This window comes from Theropithecus gelada, chromosome 16 (assembly GCF_003255815.1).
Source record: "Theropithecus gelada isolate Dixy chromosome 16, Tgel_1.0, whole genome shotgun sequence".
Taxonomy (NCBI): Eukaryota; Metazoa; Chordata; class Mammalia; order Primates; family Cercopithecidae; genus Theropithecus; species Theropithecus gelada.
The window spans coordinates 10182894-10188893 of NC_037684.1; positions in this window are offsets into that span (position 1 = coordinate 10182894).

Sequence of the window (6000 nt, forward strand, 5' to 3'; positions counted from 1 at the left end):
TGGGAATGCCACTTCTGAAATGACTGCAAGGAAACCATCTAAAATAAAGACAAAGAGATGTGCATAAAGATATTCAGGCCAGGTGCCATGGCTCACACCTGTAATTCTGGTGCTTTGGGAGGACGAGACAAGAAGATTGCTTGAGCCCAGGAGTTCGAGGCCGCAGTGAGCTAGGATCACATCACTGCACTCCAGCCCAGGCAACAGAGTGAGACCCTGTCTGTTAAACAAACAAACAAAAATATATTCATCACAGCATGATAATAGGCAGAACCAGAAACAACCCAACATTTGGAGAATAGTCAAATGTCCAACAGCTAGGGAATGATTACATCCATTATGAGACCTCTCTACATTAAATATCTTACAGCCATTTAGACTGATGTTTATTAAGAATTTTGAATGATACGGAACATGCTTACACTATAAGGTTAAGGAAATAAAACAGGCTACAAAAGTAAAATGTATACACTATAATAACAGCTATGTTGGTGCACTCGTAGTAAATTTACTAATATATTAGGAGTGGTTATTTCTGAGTGGAGAGACGATGAGTGATTTTTCATTCTATTCTATATAATTTTATATATTTTCTCTCTTTATTCTACATGTTTTTCTGTATTTCCAAGTTTTATACAACAGTGATCAAGAAAAGGTAATTATTTATTTAAAAAGAAAAAAAGACCCATGAGTTATTGGAACCAGTAGATCTAAATGGCATTACAAACACGACTGTGTTCAGAGGTATCTCCCCTATCTAAGCAGTGCCAGGTTAGGGAACGCCGCCCATCAGCGTTTCCCAAACTCCAGGAACCATCTGTCCCATAGTGTCATATCTGTGTAGCACCTACACCATTTTTCATAGAAATCAACTCAGTTTTTTTAACTTGAATACCTGTATTTTAAGAAAAATTTTATATCACTCTAAATGGAAAAAAAATGTCACTTGCCATTAATGGAAAGTGATCACAAAAAGAAATGCAATAAAACAAAACAATATCATTAAACTCTATACTGTAAACCTTCTGAGCTTGAGACCTGTTTTTGCTCTGTTTAATAAAAGCAGGGGCCAAGGGACAGTGTTTTCAGGGAGGAAGGACATATTTACAAGGGTTTGGGAGTAAGCCTAACCTAGCAACAGACCCCTCAAAGGATTCGGGAAGATCGAAAGACAATGAAAAAGATTTTCTCACTAGAGATTTTGATTTATTTTTGACAATTTGCCCACCTACCACCCAAACTGCCTAGGATACGACACCTGGGGAGAGTGCCGTTCAGTGTCCCCAGCACCAGTGAGTCTCCCAGAGTCTGCCAGTCACTTACCCAGCTGGTTTCAAACTCAAGGACAGGTGTTTGGACCATCAGTGCCTTTCCACTCCTCTTTTTTTTTTTGAGATGGAGTCTCACTCTGTCGCCCAGACTGGAGCGCAGTGGCCGGATCTCAGCTCACTGCAAGTTCTGCCTCCCGGGTTCACGCCATTCTCCTGCCTCAGCCTCCCAAGTAGCTGGGACTACAGGCCCCCGCCGCCTCGCCTGGCTAGTTTTTTGTATTTTTTAGTAGAGACGGGGTTTCACCGTGTTAGCCAGGATGGTCTCGATCTCCTGACCTCGTGATCCGCCGGTCTCGGCCTCCCAAAGTGCTGGGATTACAGGCTTGAGCCACCGCGCCCGGCCGGCTCCTCTTACAATTCCAAAGTCCTGTCCTTGTTCAAGACCATGGTATTTGCATGCAGTATTTTTAATGTCTTCATCATTTATTGCAAATCATGCTTCAGGGTTTGTAAAACCATAAACTTGCCAATGTTGTGCCAGTCCTGAGTCTGAAACAGGCCAGGCAAGTCAAAGAGGGCAAAAAGATGCCACCTGTGCAGGGAAACGGTAGAAGCCAGATTAGAGCTTAGTGAACTTAAATGTCACTCATTACACAGAGGAGGACGCTGAGGCCTGAAAGGAGGAAGGGAACTGATGAACAGTGACAGAGCTGGGTTAGAATCCAGGTCCCCAACTGCCAGTCCAACATCATCTTTCCACTACACTCCATCTGAAATTTGCTCAGAACGAAAGATGACTGGTCGCTTTTAGTGTGAGAGGTTCGCCTGCTTTGGAATCCCTTTCTAAATGCAGGATCAGAAACAATTAATAACATCAGAAGCCAGGCTGGGCACAATGGCTCACACCTGTAATCCCAGCACTTTGGGAGGCCAAGGAGGGAGGATCACTTGAGCCCAGGAGTTCAAGACCAGCCTGGGCAATGTGATGAAAATCCATCTCTACAAAATACACGAAAATTAGCCAGGAGTGGGGGCACGCACCTGTGGTCCCAGCTACTCAGGAGGCTGAGGTGGGAGGATCACCTGAGCCCAGGAGGTCAAGGCTGCAGTGAGCCATATTTCCGCTACTGCACTCTAGCCTGGATGACAGAGAGAGAGAGACCCTGTCTCAAAAACATAAAATAAAATTCACTTTTCAGTCCCATAATTATTCATCTCCATCACTTCCTTCCATATCCTCAACTCTCTCTTCCTTCATTTCATGTTGCTTTTCCAAAACCACAGCCCTGGTTAAATCCAACTCTCTTGCTTCCTTAGCACCTGACCCTGTGTAACTGAACCAAATTTGTGAAGAAAGCACAACCATACCAGTTGCTCTTGCATTTACATTCACCTTTAATGATGCCAGGGAGTCATACTACCCATTCCCAGTCGATAGATATTGGCACATCCCACTCAATATTTGTTGAACGAATGAGTTGAATGCATGGATTTTAGTTAGGGTCCCATTCATGCTACAGTTCTGCTTGTCCAACTTTTAACATTTCACAAAATGAATTTTGCAACCAGGTTCAGGCTGAAATGGTAATATTGTCATCTTTGTTTGGAAGCTGTCTTAATGGTGTTTGCCTGGGCTGGTTCAACCTATAGGCAAAGGAGGCTCTTACTGGATTTAAGTTGTTGTTGGAGCCAGGGCTTGACCTGAGAACCTCAGGACTTTTCTTCCTCCAGAAAGAGCCTTTTGAAACAAGTCTAGGGGTCGGTCCAAAGCTCAGGAGCTGCAACTCAAATGCCTTTTTATAGTATTACTTGCATAAGTAAATAGTTGGCTTCCTCTTGCGAGAAAAGATGTGTTTGTTCTCAAGGCTGTCTCCTGGCACCCACTAGGGATGCTGGAAAACACACTTCTGCCCTCCTGATGTTGTTTTGAAATAGCTGGCACGGTTTGGATTCTTCGACCACAAACACAATTGTACGCTGCAGCTGAAATACAAGCCACACTGCTTCCTCGGCTCCGTTTTGAAGCCCATCTGTCCCCTACCTCATCATAAAGCTTACTAAGAACCTGGCCTCCTTTCCACTCACCGTAGGTGCCCATGCCGACGATACGCATTGTTTGTTTTTCATCGATGTCAGCAGTGCTAATGATTAAGTGAAACACTCCACTCCATTCAAACGTCTTGCTTTCACCTGCTGATCCCATTGTGAAGAAAGGTGCAGCGTGCCTTCCAATATTTCTCCCAGAACTGGCCGCTACAGCGCAAGTGAGGTGAAACAGTGGAAGTCAGCCCTGTGGATTTGAATCATGCCGCCCCACTTTTACCAGCACCCTGAATGTCGGCCTTCTTCCCACTCAGATGTGGTTGGCCTTGAAAAGACCCAGAACAGATACCTCATCACCAAGGGGTACTAGACAAAAACGGAAGGTATAAGCAAAGCAGACATAAGTATTTATCAAGGTAGGTACTTCAGATGTGCACTCTTTATGTAACTGACAGCCTAACCGAATATTTTTGAGACGAAGTCTCGCTTGTCGCCCAGGCTGGAGTGCAATGGCACAATCTCGGCTCACTGCAACATCTGCCTCCCGGGTTCAAGCGATTCTCCAGCTTCAGCCTCCCAAGTAGCTGGGACTACAGGTGCCCGCCACCACACCTGGCTAGTTTTTGTATTTTTAATAGAGACGGGATTTCACTATGTCGGCCAGACTGGTCTCGAACTGCTGACCTCATGATCTACCCGCCTCGGCCGAATTTTTTTTAATGATGCCAAATTCTAGCTCATGTTCTGACTAAGGTAGGATTTAGGGGTGGGGGCAAAGCAAGAATGCTATTACTCTGAGGTCTGGGTTGCCTTTAACAAGAGAACACCAAAACAGTGAAGAAAAATTGCCAATTGTTGTTTCAAAAAAAGAACAATAAAAAGCAAGCTTCCCTGCCCCTGCCCCCTACTCTTGCCCCCTTAACACTCTCAATCTCTCCATGAGATTTAAAAAAGAAAAGCCCAGGAAATTCCAAGCATGAATGCCTCCCCAGATAAGACAGAAATCAAGAAAACCAAACTTTGAAAAGTAAGCATTTTGATCTTCATGCAAACATGGAGTTAATCTAGGGACAGCTAGGCACAATTACACAGATGAATTCATTGTGTGAAATGGTCGCTGAGCGTAGAGAATGTCAGTGCCAGTTCAGAGTCCAAGCTCTGTAGGGGTCATACCTGAATCTGCTGAGCTGAGCACATGGAAACCTCAGTGCGCATTCAGCCTTGACCATTCTTTTTAATTTATTTCATAGTGGCTCACCGGGGTGGCTTCAGGAAACAGAAATCAAGTGTCGGTGGTGGTGTTTGAAAACATGCCGGGTTTTGATATGTGTTTGACTGAAAATAGAAATAAAAATCTTTGAGTCTCTATCTACACGTGTTAAAGTTGTTCTTAAGGTAATGGTATGTTTTTTAGACTCTTTTACGTTTCAAATCAGCTTTTATTCATCTGGAGAGGAAGCCCTCTTGAGTGACACAGCCTTAGGCTGATGGCAGCGAGGTGCTGACTCTGGTTGTGTGAAATTCCCCAGGGGTCCTAGGGGACCATCATTCCTTGACTCTGGATCTCCATATCTGTCAACTGAGGAGTCCCAGAACTGGTCTCTACAGTACAAGTGAGGTGAAACAGTGGAAAGTCAGCCCCGTTGATCTGAATCATGCCACCCCACCCTTCCAGCACCCCGAAGGGCAGCCTTCTCCCCACTTGGATGTGGTTGTCTTTGGAAAGACCCAGAACAGATATTTCACTACCAAGTGGTACTAGACAAAAACGGAAGGTATAGCAAAGCGGAAGTATGTGCTGGACTAACTCTGTGATCCAGTTCTCTAGTTCTGAGGCTCCAACTCACTGGAGTTTGGAAATACCACTCCATCTTGAGGATTTGATTTTAAACAAATGGGAAGTATTTTTACAGGGTAAACTGCTTGTGACTCTCCAACCTAATTGACTTACCAAACCCACAGACTCAGGGCCACAGGTGGAAAGGACTCAGGTCTTTTGTTTTAAACACCCATCCCTGTTCCAATCAAGAGAAAATTCTAAACTCACCAGGTATCATAGGCCATGATGCATGTGTGAAATGTATCATTACAAAGGAATTACATTATTGAGAAAATTTTCTCCGTGTTTATAATTATAAAATATTTGCACCGAAAGAGTCCTTAGCAAGCATGTAAACCCAGAACGGTTAAAGCAACTTGCCCAGGAGCACACAGGCAGCAGGGAGGGAGTCAGGACCAAAATGCACGTCTCCTGGCTCCCAGCTGGGTTCAGGCTCCTGCATGTGCCTTTCAGAGATAGGAAAGTTCACCTTTGAAATTTGCCTTTTCATATTTACCTGCACCCTTAACAAAAACAGGGAATGGAAATGTTGAATTTTGCATGTTGGAGTTAGATCATGTTGCCACTCATTAGAGAAATCAGGATTGATGAAAAATTCGCAGTTGCCTAGTCTGTAGGACAGTTTCACAAAAGATGATGGTCTTCATTTGACGCTGCCCCTGTTTTGTCACCAGAAGCGGAGCAGCCAGGAGACAAGGGAAGGAAAGAGGCCCTGGTCTCCTCGGGAACTGTGTTACTGACAGAACAAGGAACAGCTTTGGCTGGAGATGTTTATGCTGACTTTGGAGTATGGATCAGAAGAGAGTCCTGGCTTGCTGATGGCGCTCAGGTCTATGGAAAACAGGA